The 14,030-nt window shown below is 51.9% G+C and overlaps 1 protein-coding gene across 2 annotated transcripts in view; it reads right to left on the bottom strand.

Annotated features, from left to right (window-relative positions):
• Alpl (alkaline phosphatase, biomineralization associated) overlaps positions 1-14,030 on the bottom strand; it is a 54,117-nt gene that overhangs the window by 22,274 nt on the left and 17,813 nt on the right. Inside the window, exon 1 of one of the 2 annotated variants that reach the window (XM_051173500.1) lies at positions 4,630-4,720. The exons of the other annotated variant lie outside the window; for it this stretch is intronic. The gene's annotated coding sequence lies outside the window, so the exon portion shown is untranslated. Of the gene's footprint in view, positions 1-4,629; positions 4,721-14,030 lie in introns of those variants that run through there. 2 annotated transcript variants of the gene reach the window in all.

A 14,030-nucleotide genomic window follows, 5' to 3' on the forward strand; every position in this document is an offset into this window, starting at 1 on the left:
CTCCCTCCCTCCCTCTCTCTCTCTCCCAGGCCTCACACACGCTAGGCTACTGCTTTGACACCTGAATTCCACTCATAAGTGGGCCCCCAAATTTTTCTTTCAAATAATGAAAGCCTGGTGCCAGAACTTTACGGAAACCATCATGGAGAGCCATGGCGAAATCCCTGCTAACACTGGCTTATTACCCAGCAAGCTTTTGTCCATAATAAGGGAAAACATGTCAGTAACAGGACACCACATCTATGGCTGTGACAGTAGCAAAACTAGCTGTCAAACCTGCAGCAGGCGGGCAGAGCTTGAGGAAGGACCACAAAGGACCGACGACACACTGTGGGTGGCACAGGGGACAGGGATGAAGAGAGGGGGAGTGGAAGCTGACCTACAGGAGAAACAGAATTCATGCCACTCTCTCTGCACCTAGTGTCCAAGACAAAGAACCGAGGGCCACTGAAAGGGCTCCCGCAGCCTGCATGGCTAGTCCAAGGGCCCCAAGTCTCTTCCCTCCAGGGTGAAGCTCAGGAAACTGCAGACCCCGACAGTGAAGGTATTTACACACTGAGCCTGAAGCCCATGGTCAGCCTGGGATGCGGAACCCTGGTCCCAGGGCATAAAGATGTCTGTGTGGCACTGAGCAGCAGCTGGAGACCCAGGGAACCCTTCAGCCTCCTGCCTTTGCTCAGACTCCTCCCTCCCTCACCCCAGAGGCTTCAGACAGCTCAGGGTCTCAAGAGACTCTGCTGGGCCTGGTCTGAGAGTCCCAGCTGCCTGCCACCTGTTGTTGGAGTGGACGCTGGCCCATAGTCCCCTCCCACCGCCTAGCCTGGTCTCTCTGCCATGTTTCTAGCTACGCGATCCGATTCTTTAGGACAAGAGCGCAATGGCTCTGGCTGGGTTCTGGCTTTGGGTGAGGAAGCAGCTACTTGGCAGGCCAGAAGGGAGGCTGAGTGGCTGGGCCTGAGCCCTGACAGTGGCATTCTGAGGCAGTGGCTTCGGAGTTTGGCAGAATGCCAGGCTCCAGTTGGTATCAATAGAGCCAGAACAATCTGAAAGACAGGGTTAAAGACGCTCATTTCCGGGCACTCTGTCATGTCCACTCTCTAACTGTGTCACATCCACCCGTGAGCTCGCACAACCTCCCAGCCACAGGTATTCCTCACATCACAGTTCAGAAAACTGAGCTAAGGACCAGCCAGCCATCCGAGGACCACATACACACCCAGGCCGATTCCGCCATATCCTTCTCCAGGGAGCGGAGGGACCAGTGCGTATCTTTCTTCTGCCCCACATCAACAGTCATTTGGGGCAGGGCCCTTGGCAGGGGCAGGAGTTAGGGTCTCCTACCTGAGTGGCCTGGCTAGGCGACAGGTGAAGAAACACAGCAGGCCCAGGGCCAGCATGCACAGGAGGAGGCTGCCAACCGTCGTGACCACCATGTCCAGAGTGGGCGACAGGAGGGCCATCTTGGAGTGGAGAGAGCCTTTAGATGTGGCTGTCACACAAACCCGCTGACTCTGAAGCCTGGGGTCAGTGGCCAGTGATTTAGTCTTACCCGTGAGTTAATCTCCTGGGATTAGGCAGGAAGGATGACATGGAACCCACAGTTCCCCTCCCCCACTCCAGTCCTGGGAGAGGTTTGTGGGGAGGGCTACCCGAAGCAGTTTATTCAACTCTGTCCATTCACTCCTCACCCCAGAACATTTGCTGAGTGCCAGCTGTATACCCAACTCTGTTCTAGGCTCTAGAGAGATTACTGAGCAGCCATGTAAACAAAACACCTACCATGTGCTGGGCATTTTACAAGGTAAAAGCTAAGGACCAGGAGTGTGGCCCACACAGTGAGTGCTGGTCTAGCATGTGGAAAACCCTGGGTTCCATCCACATCCCGGCATGAACCAGGCATGATAGTGCTCACCTGTCATTCCAGTGCTTGAGACATGGTGGCAGGCAAGTGGTATCATACTGCAATGGCTAGTGTTAATCGTCAACAGACTTTAGAATCTTCTAGAAAGGCCTTAGAGTGTGCCCATAGAGGGTTATTATAATTAAATTGGATGTCAAAGATCCGGTGACACCATCCCCAGGCTAGAGTCTTAGCCTGGGTAAGATGCAGAAGAACTGAACAGTGTGTGTTAAGCAGTTTTCTGACTGTGGGTTCAATGCCACCGGCTGCTTCAGGCTCTTCCTGCCATGACTCCCCACCATGAAGGGCTGTACCTTGAACTGTGAGCTAAGATTAAAGATTAAACTCTTCTTTCCTTCCTTCCTTCCTTCCTCCCTTCCTTCCTTCCTCCCTTCCTTCCTTCCTTCCTTCCTTCCTTTCTTTCTTTCTTTTTGTTTTTGTTTCTCTGTAGCTTTGGAAGCTGTCTTGGAACTAGCTCTTATAGACCAGGCTGGCCTCAAATTCACAGAGACCCTACTGCTTCTGCCTCCCGAGTACTAGGATTAAAGGCATGTGCCACCACAGCCTGGCCAAACCCTTCCTTTGTCAAGATATTTTATCACAGCAACAGCAAAAGAAGCTAAGACATCTATATAGTGAAGCATCCTGGACTAGGTAAGACCCTGTTTCCAGGGGCTGGAGAGATGGCTCAGCAGTTAAGAGTGCTGGTTGCTCTCCCAGAGGACCCAGGTTCAATTCCCAGCACCCACATAGCAACTCACAACTGTCTGTAACTCCAGTTCCGGGGAGCCCAAAACCCATGGCAAAGCACTAATGTACACACACAACAAAACCCTGTTTCTGAAAACCAAAAAATTAGAAAATTAATAATCAATAAAGCTCAAAAAGAAAGGAAACCTTGATGGGAGGAAGGAAACCTGGATGTGTGTGTGGGGTCTCACAACAGTTGTTGCCCACCTTTACCCCATTCACAAGCCAGAGAGATGTATCCAAGTCCAGAACAAGAACCTAATGTGTGTCCATCCTCACCTGAGCTGTGTACAGTTGTGTACAGTTGAGGAGACAGGCACAGTGGTAGAGACGGGATGGAATCTGAACCCAAATCTCTCAGCCTCAAAACCGGAGCAGAACCAGGGCTTCCAGGTCCAAAGCTGGCGGCAGTTAGCCAAGAATCCACATGGGCTGGAGGGGGCGCTAACGTCTGCCTGCGGGACTGCCTGACCCGCAGCTAGCCTCTCACAGCATCCTGTATTATCAGCTATCAGCATGACAATGGCGGTCCCACCTCACAGACTGAGAAATGGGGGCTCCGACTCAGTGCCCCCCACAGGTGTGCATGCCCCCACGAAAAACATAAAAACGAAATGAAAAGTTAAGTCCCAAGAGCCCTCATTCTGCATCTGCCTGTCTGTACTGTTGGGGTTATGAGCATTTAGTAGGTGGGACTAAAGGGGACTAAAGGGGCACTGGGGAAGACAGCTTTTCTGGAGGGATGGATGTACTCAAGTTGGAAACAAGTCAGACATGGTGACATACACCTGTAGTCCCAGCATTCAGGAGGCTGTTGACTCCATGTCCCCCACCTAGCCATCTTCTGGGCCCTGGGAAGAACAGAGGTGCAGCTCAGGTCACATCCCTGTCAACTGGAGTTTGGAGTGCTCCCTCATGCTCCACCTGGAGAAGGTGTAGTGGGGATCGGAGCTCACAGCAGCCACTGGGCAAAGGGACCCTGCTGAAGGCTGGCTTTAGCTGCAGGGCCTCAGAGGGGACCTGGGACCTGTCTCTCCACCAAGCCAGGTATCACTGATAATCCTTGCTGGTCAGGGCGTTATTCATTCACAGAAGCAAGTTATTATTTAGGGCTGCTGTGAAAGCCCAGGAAGGGACACCCACCTGTGAGAGTGGGCTGCAGTCAGACCCAAGAGGAACTTCCTTAGATGGGGTAAGCCAGACGATGCGGGGAACTGAACAAGCTTCAGGACTCCCATTGCTGATGTCCCTTCTCAGCAGGAAAGTGACACATAGGAGGACAAGACTGAGTCTTTGGGCCTTGGAGGGAACACCAGTCATCAGGGCACACCCCCAGCCTCAGCACAGCTGTATACTGCCCTCCCAGTTCTGGAACGTTCTCTAAAGTCCACCCAAGGACTCCTCTTGTCCCCCTTCCATCTCCCCTTCAGCTCTTCTTGCCAACTGTCTTCACCCCAGGCCCAGCCAGGCATCACCTCCTAGCACACCATGAGCTTCTCTGCCCTTGAGCAGTCTGTGGCTGGAAATATCCATAGCAGGCCAGAGGCAGAGAAGGCCTGCCAGGCCAGCCAACAGTGGGTGTTGGAAGAGGCAGCCTGGCAGCAAAAGGGTAACACTGGGCCAGGCTGCAGGGGTGAACTGTGTCTCTGCCTCTTAAGCTGGATAACCTGAAGTGAGAAGACCCGCCCCTGTAGCAGGCAACTCCATTGTGGAGTAAGGTCTGAGAGATTCAGGGCTGCCCTGAAGATTCTAGCCATTCTGCTTATGGCAAAGGCTCAACCTGAACTTGGGACAGGCAGGTGTGAGGGATAATAGGGTAGTAGCAACTAGGAATGCAGGAATGTGGGCAGAGAGAATGGGGTAGACAGAGAAAAGCTGGGTAGATGTGAGAGCGCGTGCGCGCGCATGCGCACGCGCGCGCGCGCGCACACACACACACACACACACACACACACACACACACCACAGAGCCTGCTCACCTGAGGCTGGAATGATCTTTCTTGCTCTGTGGTGGTCAAAGCAAAGTTTAGCATCTGGATGAGGAGGTCACAGGTCCCTGAGCCCCTGGCCTCTCTCATACACATTGGGAAGAAACAACCTCCAGGCGGTGTGAGTCTCTGTCCCCTCTGAGGGGACAGACTATAAAGCGTAGTCTCGGAGGGAAGGTTGCCAGGAGGCCTGGCAGTGAAGGCAGACGAGAGGAACAGCCAGGAGGGCCTGCAGCTAAGAGACAGGATGAGCAGAAATTTTAGTCAGGGACTGAAGCAGACAGCAGGTGTCTTGTGATAGAGCCTCCTGGAGTGGCCCCATCGGAGGCAAAGCAGGACCTGGCTTGTGCCTTCACTCACCCTTGTCACCAGCTCTATTTCATAAGTCAGGGCGTGGCTGCCAGAGCTGGAATCAGAAGGCCCAGGGCAAGGTTTCTAGAGCGATCTAAGGCTCACTTCACTGGGACACCCGTCAGCCCTGTGGGCTGTAGCCTACACTAGGCAAAGGGCCACTGTGGGAGGAGAGACAGGCAGGCCGGAGGGAGGTGGAAGGTCCAGGGTACCACTTTATAGGTACACAGGCTTCCTCCCTCCCATGGAGAGAACATATTCTGCCCTGTGAGCCTGGAAGCAGGGAAGAGGCTGAAGGGACACATAAGCCATGCACCATGGATGTATGTTTCAGGTTTCTCCTCCCTTTCATGCTATACCAAGCCCTTGTGGCAGGAACCCCTCCACTACCAGGAGACATTGGCCGTACCATCCTCTCATTAACATCAAAAACTGACAGGCACAGAGAGGGGTCCATGACCTTCCAGAGTCACACAGCACATTGGTGGATCTTCTTCCCATTGGAGGAGATTATTAGAGGAGTAGAGTTATCTGAAAGATGCTACTGTTCTAAAACTGTAGGCTAAGCAGACCGCCAGAGAACACATCAAACAGCATTAGAGAACACACCTTCCCCATTCTGCCCTGAGCTTACAGGGCTGGCTCTGAGGCCCTGGCTAGCCCAGAGAGAGAGAGAGATGTAGGCAGAGTGTGATGTGCTTGTCTTCCATCCCAAAACTCGGACGCAGAGGCAGATGGATCTAAGTTCAAAGCTATCCTGGTCTACATAAGGAGTTCAGCTAGCCCGGGTTCCTTTTCCCTCTATCGACTCATTTAATCCACAATAACCTGCCAGATAAACACTACGGATTTTCCCATTCTACAGATAGGGAAACAAAAGCACAGATAGGTTAAGCATCTTTACCATGGTCAAACAGCAAGGGACCACGTCAGAATTCAGCCTTCCATGTGGGTGTTTTTCTGCTTTTGGGAGGCCTCTTGGGGCCCAGGTGTAAATTCCTACAACAGCACCCTGCCTGACTGGAAATGAGCCACTATTTCCTCTACGCAGTACATATGTAGTAGGGACTAGATGGCACCAGGTCAGGTGACTCATGACTCAGAATAAAACTCTTCCCAAATCTCCTTCTGGTATGCTTAGGCTCCTGGGGGGAGGGGTTTCCCCTTACCCCAGAGAGAGAGAGAGAGACAGAGAGAGAGAGAGAGAGAGAGAGAGAGAGAGAGAGAGAGAGAGGAGGTTACCTGCCTGAGGTCACATGTTGAGAAAGGCCTAGAGTCACTCCTAGGAAAGGCTGGGTCCAGGTCCCTGTCTGGGCTTTGGAAATCCCGAGGGACTTGGTCAGGATGTGATCCTGGATACACCCTACCTCTCCCACAATCCCCAGCTTCGGTCCATCCTCCTAGAACGATGGGAGCCAAGGGTTCCCACTCTCAGACACCTTTCCCACCCTCAGCTCTGTCCTGGCTTCGTCTCCCCTGGGAGGACCTGGTGGTGCCCTAGACAGCCCCCGGAGGAGGCCGAGGAGGCTCTGAACTGTGTGGAAACTGGCCTTGAACTTGTAGCGTGCTGGGTGGGCCTGGCACGCAGAGTCCCTGGTGGCGCACATAGGGAACACACAGATGCTGATAGTCGGCAGCTGGGTCCCCACAGCACCCTCTCCACATTCCATGGATCGAGCCTGTGACCAGCTGCGAGGCTTCCAGCAACTGAGCTGTTAGAGGCTCTCAGCAGTCTGAACAAGAGGGCTGGGAACATAAGGCTTGTGATGAGCTCATCAAGGTGGGTGTGGTGCCTCAGGCCAGTCACCCCAGCACTTGGACAGCGGGGACAGGAAGAGCCAGCCTGGGCTACATGAGCTCCTGAGTAAAGAAATAAAATAAAACCCATGGTGGCAGGGGTGGGGGTTGGGCAGTGCTCTTGCCACTTTGCAGTAGGAATGGGGGTCACCTCTCATGATAGTGACAGCAAGGAAGCCAGCACGGTTCTGATTGGTGGGTACTGTCTGCTCCCAGAGGGTGAAGTAAGTTGGTCAAGGTCACACGACAATTAATAGGAAGAGCAGAAAGTCTTCACAGAGCACCTGATGTGTACTAGAAGCTTTCTGTGCAGTCTCATTAGGAGCCAGTGTGGGCAGAACTCTCAGGAACTCTCGGGCCCAACAGTATAGAAAACTCAAGGCTCACTCGGCAAGGTGAGCTGGGCGCCAGCCAGGACTGCTGGACCCTCACATAGTACCTTGGGCGCCTTAGCAATTCACAGGTCCACCTCCACACAGACTGGGCCTTTGACATGGGACCCTACGTCAGCACTCAGCTTCCTGGCTCAGCTTGGGCCAGAGGGCTGGCAGAAAACCACGTTCATCTCGGGCCACCCAGGCTCTCATCCAGCTCCTCCTGCCTTGAATGTGACCTGTCTCCTGGGGGCACTGTCCCACATAAGGGTGTGCTAGCACCCCCAGCCCCCCCCCAGCCTTCCCTCCCTCCCCGATCACCATTCTGCAGAGACAGCAAGTCCACAGGGACGACCCCAGGCTGGCCTCCCATCCCTACCCTACCACAGGAGAGATGGCTCCACAAAGCTTCCAATGAGACAGGACCAGTGTTGTCTGCTGCCATTGTGACGTGGTGGCACCTGCTGTCCTACCTGGTTACTCTGAATCCATTCCCCTTCCTAACTGGGGCAGGGAAGCCCATTCCCTTCAGCTGTTTTGTGTGTGTGTGTGTGTGGAGGGGGAGCAGATGCTGGAACCTTCTCCACCTGGATGACAAGGCACTGTGTGTGTGAAGTGAAGTGCAAGAGAGGGACAATGGACTAGAAACTTACAGAGAAACCCATGAGCTGGGCGATGGTGTCCAGGCACTGGATGCAGGAATGCCTGAAGCTAGTCTCTGAATGGGAGCCAGTCCATCCTCCCATTGTTTGCTTTGGCTTTTCTGTTGCTTGGAGCCTAGTCTCTGCCTTCAGAACTCCAGGCCAGAGGGTTTCCCTCAGCTCCCCACACTATAAACAATCACATCTGGTCATTCACGATCAGCTGGTTATCTCCACCAAAGGGAAGAGATGGGACAAACAAGCCAAAGATGGTTGGACACACTACTAGTGACGGTACAGGAGTAGGAGCCACACACGTGTGGGATCCATGACTGCATGTCCGTAATCCCAGTACTCTGGAGGCAGAGGCAGGAGGATTGCTCAAGTTCAAGGCTAGCCTGAGCCACAAAGCAAGTTCTAGGCCAGCCAGGGCTATATAATGAGACCCAGTCACAAAAGGAAGGAAGGGAGGGAGGGAGGGGAAGAAAAGGAGAGGGGGAGGGAGGGAAGCAAAGGGGAGGGGGAGGGAGGGAAGAAAAGGGGAAGGGGAGGGAGGGAAGAGAAGGGAAGGGAAGGGGAGCAGAATTAGAGGGGATCCCTGGGCAGCACTGCCCAGCACAGCTACAGACACACACGTTCCCCACAGGTCCCATTTAACATTGTGTACCAGGCTAGGGCTGAAGGTGTTCACTCTACCCACTGGGCCCGTCAGTCTAGGATCAGTCAGTCCTCAGGAAGTCTCTGGTATAGAACTGTAACATCCATCTCAGGGGAGAAGAGAGGCACAGAGGGGTGATGTGACTTGCCCAAGGTCCCTGAGCTGAAGAGGGGCAGAACCAGATGTGCCTGGCTCTAAGCCCAGGGCCTTTGCCCCTGGTCATTGGGTAGCAGGGGTGGGGCTGGGCTGCAGTTCCCGCGAGGCTGTTTGTTCTGCCTGAGGGCCTTCAAAGCAGTTTAAAAAGTTAAAAGGAACAGAAATGCACAGTGTCCTGGGATCCTTGCTTGTCCCAGGGCCAGGGACATCAGCAATGCCCTCCCACAGAGAGCTCATGTCTGCCCAGCAGCCCTGGCACCTGGGAGCCTCTGTCATCCCAGACGACAGGCTTTCTCATGGGTCTGTCCTCCACTCCTGAGGCCCAACCGATGTGGATTTTGTACCTTCTGTCTCCAGGACCTCCACTGTGGTACTCAAACAACGGCCCCTGGGCTGCTGTTTACTAGCAGCTACTGCTGGGCTCTATAGCAGTATCACATAGCTGACAGAAAGCATCATTCCGGGGAAGGAAACGAAGGCTCCAGGTTGCATGTCAAGTCTATCAAAGCCATCTGCACAACTGGAGCACACATGTGGTGGAGGCTTCCCATGAACTTCCCTGGCTGGGCTCATCTGGTAGACCTGGCTTCTCTGATCTTCCCAGCACTGGGTGTGGGTGAAAGAGGATCTTCTTGGAGGCAGTAGACCTGGAGCCAAGCCCCATGCTGTATTCACCCGTCACACAGAGGCAGTCAATAGGATGTATGTAGAAAGCGCTTGCCAGAGGAATAATTGTTTACTTATTTTTGCAGTGCTGGGATGAAACACAGGGCCTGGCCCATGACAGGCAAACACTACCACTGAGCTGTATCACCTGTACTTTGAGGTGGGTGCTCACACAGTCATCCTCATTTTAGGGTACAAGGAGAGGTGGAGGGGCCTGTCTAAGGTCACACAGCATAAGGAGAAGCAGAGGATTGAGTCTAAACTGTTCCACTCCTAAGTTCAAGCAGTTGGCCACCATGTTGGGGTGAGTGAGCTGAGGTTCCAGGTTTCAACCAAAAGCACAAACCTATAAGGAGGGACAGCCCAAAGCTTTCAAGGCTTTTCCTCGGGAGGCTGAAGTCCAAAGAGGTTATGTGACCTTCGAAAAGTCACACAGCCAGTGTGCTGAAGGATGGCGACAAGTACCCAGGGGTCTCCGCCACCAGAGTGATGAAGGAGTCCTAAGGAGAGACCTCGGAGTGAACAGAAGTCAAGGGGTGCAAAGGCCCCAAGGCCATGAAGGACCTGGGAGAATTGTGAGTGATCGAGTGTGTCATAGCTGGAGAGGGGCAAGGCTGTGTGTGTGTGTGAGAGAGAGAGAGAGAAAGAGAGAGAGTGTGTGTGTGTGTGTGTGAGTGCATGAGTGTGTGTGAGAGTGTGTGTGTGAGTGTGTGTGAGTGTGTGTGCGTGAGTGTGTGTGAGTGTGTGTGAGGGTGTGTGAGTGAGTGTGTGTGAGTGTGTGAGTGTGAGTGTATGGGGTGTGCGTGTGTGAGTGTGTGAGTGTGAATGAGTGTGTGAGAGTGTGTAGGTGTGTGAGTGTGGGGGTGTGCGTGTGTGACTGTGAGTGTGTGAGTGTGAATGAGTGTGTGTGCGGATGAGTGTATAAATGTGGATGTGTGAGTGTGTGTGAGTGAGTGTGAATGAGTGTGGGGGGTTTGTTTGGGTTTGGGGACTGAATGTCTGTTTTTTGAGATGGGCTAGCCTTGAACTTTTTTCTTTTCTATATTTTATTATTACAGCAGGGTCTCTCTATATCCCTGGTTATCTTGGAACTCTCTTTGTAGATTAAGCTGGCCTCTGTAGTGAGATAGTTCTGTGGCACTGACCACGCCCACTGGGGGTGGAGCCATGGGCGGAGTGACCTGTGGAAGGAGGTCGGAGGGGCCAGGAAAGGCGCTCTCTTTCTGGTGTGACTAGGACAGGAGAGGATCCGGTTGAATTTCCTGGTGTTCATCTGTCTAGGTTGTAAGTTATTTCTCCCTGAATAAACATCTATTCGGCCTATTTGTTTATCCTGATCCTTATTTTACCGCGTTAGGCCTCGAACTCACAGAGATCACCTGTATGGTCTTGAACTCTTAGTTCTCCTGCCTTGGCCTCCCAATGTGCTGGGATTACAGATGTGAACCACTGTACTCGGCTCTCATTCTGGTTTAATTTGCTCATGGTTTTCTTTTCTGTTGTTGTTTTATTTGTAATGTTTCTAATCTTTAAAAGGTACAGACCAGCAGTGCAGCTCAGCAGTGGGGCACGGGCCCCGGGTTCCATCGGCACAAAAATTCATAAAGGCCCAGGTCTGAGTCTTCTAGACTGAGCTAGAGGCTTGTGGTTCCAGGATGTCTGTGACCAGCTTGTGACCGGCTTGTAACCATGGAGCTCAGGTCACTGTGCTCTGGGTGTGGTGGGGCAGGCCAGGGCCTGCAGACCTCAATCAAAACTGAACAGAAGGGGACTGGGGATGTGGCTCAGTTGGTAGAGTGCTTGCCTAGCACAGAACAGGCTCTGAGCTGGATCCCCAGCACAGCATGAACAGGGCACCGTGGTATGTGCCTGTAATCTCGGCACTCAGGAGACTCACAAGTTTAGGTCATCCTTGGCCATAGAGTGAGTGAGTTAAGCAATGACACCAGACTGGGCTACATCAGACCTTGTGTTAAAACAAAACAAAACAAAACAAAAACCAACAAAGCAAAACAGAGGAAAACAAACAAACAAACAAAAAAAAGCTGGGCATTGGTGGCACAGACCTTTAATCCCAGCACTCAGGAGGCAGAGGCAGGTGGATCTCTGTGAGTTTGAGGCCAGCCTAGTCTACAGAGCGAGTTCCAGGACAGCCTCCACAATACAGAGAGACCCTGTCTCAAAACCAAAACCAAACAATTAAGGGAGTCTAGGGGGATGACTCAAAAGCACTGGCTACTCTTCTAGAGGTCCTGAGTTCAATTCCCAGCAACCACATGGTGGCTCACAACCATCTGCAATGATATCTGGTGCTCTCTCCCAGCATGCAGGCATGCATGCAAGCAGAACACTGTATATATAATAAATAAATACACCTTAAAAAAAAAAACAATCAATTAAACAAAAAACAAGTAACAGATGTGGCTCCTGCATCCCACTCTGAAGTTGACCCCAGATAACTGGAGCAAATATGACTGTGGCCAGATGACTGAGAAAATGGAAACTCCCAACAGACGAAGCTGGGCTTCCATGTGGACTGAGTGGGAAAAGGCCTTTTGAAAGCCAGATTGAGTTCTCTACTCTCCTTTTTCACCAAGATGCCCATACACCCGACATTCCCCTACTGTCCCTGGACCATCACAGATGGCACCTTTAGGAATGGGCAGCCCAGACAACATTAAAGGCATGTAGATCATAGGAAGGAGAAGGGGACACACAGACACAGTCACCTCACACATGCTCTAATGGACCAGAGTGTACTTTGCCCTGGTGGATGGTCCTCTTCGTCCAGGCTCCTCCCTGGGGAGAGGAGGTGAGGTTCTGACCTGAGGTATCATCTGCCTGAAGAGGGAACTGACCAGACCAAACCCAAACACTTAGCTAGCTTGTGGTCCAGGTCTCTAGTGTGGTCTGTCCTCTTCTTGGGGCTGAGGACAGGCATTAAGCCTACTCCCTCACCCTAAAACACAGTACCCACAAACCAGGTGAACCACGTAATGCACCCCCAGCTAAAGGGCCAGTACTCACAGAGCATAGTGACTTTGAAAGTCAGACAGCCAGAGACAGCACAGGATCAGCTCTGCGGGCACAGAGGCCTCCAAATAAGCACTGGAGTTGGGAGGGAAGGGAAGTCGGGAGTGGGGGCGGGAGAGGAGGTTCTTAGCAACACAAAACAAGACTGAAATGCTAAAAAAACAAAACAACAACCAAACAAACAAACTCAGATTGCACAGGCAACTCACTGCGATGAATGACTTAAGAGAAGAGAAATCCAAAGAGGTCCAGGCAGGAGGCAGGGTACCCAGGAGTAGTGGGGGGGGGGGGGTAGGGGGGGGAACACTACTGACTTCTAGAAGGGAGTATAGCAAAATGAGGGCCATATAGTGAGATGGCCCAGCAGGTGGAAGCCAGTTTGATTCCTGTGAAGTGGCTCATCATCAACGTAATTGTAAAAGAATCATTAAGCCTCTAGAGAAAATCATAAAAGGATATTTTTGTGACTTCATAAGGAAAAACAAATTGTCAGTGGGACTTGATTAAAATTTTCAAATGCCCTTCCTTTAAAGGGTATTTTAGAGTGGGATGCTCACAGGTAACAGACACTCCCCACCAAGCCTAACTGCTGAATCCGATCCTGGAACCCCGTGTGATGGAAGAACAGGACCAGCTTCCCAAAGCTGTCCTTTGATCTCCATGCATGTGGTGTGGCTCGTGTGTGTGCACACGCACACTAAATAAAATGCAGTTCAAAACTACCTAAACATACTCAAGAAAGCAATAGACAAAATGCATAATGGAACTAAATGTTGATGCTAGATATGTCTGTGGGGACTGCTAACTAGTCAAAAAAAAGCACTCCCCAAGGCTGATAACAAAATGTACAACCTTTCAGGAGGATGGGCACTCCAAGAAGAAAGTACCAAGAACGGGAAGATCGGGAGAGTCTTGACAGCACTAGCTACTGGGCCAAGGGAATAAGACCCCTTCACACCAATGGGAAGGCCCAACACTATTGCGGATTATCTCACTACACAACACCAAATCAAAAAGACTAGGAGAGCAGATGGCATAGGCCTGCGATCCCAGCACTCAGAAGTGGAGGTCAGAGAATCAGGAGTTCAAGACCAGCCTCAGCTACATGGGACTTGAGGCTGACCTCCTCCACAGGAGACTCTGTCTCAGTCAATCGGTAATTAAATAAAGACCGGGTGTGGTCCCAGCACCCAGGAGACAGAGGTAGGAAGATCTCTGTGAGTTTGAGGCCAGCCAAGTCTACTGGGTCTCATACTGAATTCCAGACCAGGCGGGGCTACATAGTGAGAACTTTATTTTAAAAAATAAAATAAATACTATAAAATAAAACAATCAATAGACTAGCAAAACCAATCATTGACAAGAATATAGAAAAACTTAGAATTACTACATATTAGTCATAGGAGTATAAGTGTGTGAGCACAAGTGCATACACCACGAGCTCTCTAGTATGCTCATATGTATGAGTGCAAGCATGCTTATGTGTGCACGTGCACACATGCAGAGAACACTCGTAGAGGGCAGTGACAGCCTCAGGTGTTGGTATTCCACCTGGTTTGGGACAGTGTCCCCTTGCCACCGTGTACACCAGGCTAGCTGGCATGTGAGCTGCCAAGGGTTCTCCTGCTCTACCCTCTTACCTCCCTGTAGGAGTGCTGGAGTTCCAGATGATCACTAGCGACTGCATGCCACTTTACATGGGTTCTGGGAAGTTTT

Source organism: Phodopus roborovskii, unplaced genomic scaffold (assembly GCF_943737965.1).
Source record: "Phodopus roborovskii unplaced genomic scaffold, PHOROB, whole genome shotgun sequence".
Classification (NCBI taxonomy): domain Eukaryota; kingdom Metazoa; phylum Chordata; class Mammalia; order Rodentia; family Cricetidae; genus Phodopus; species Phodopus roborovskii.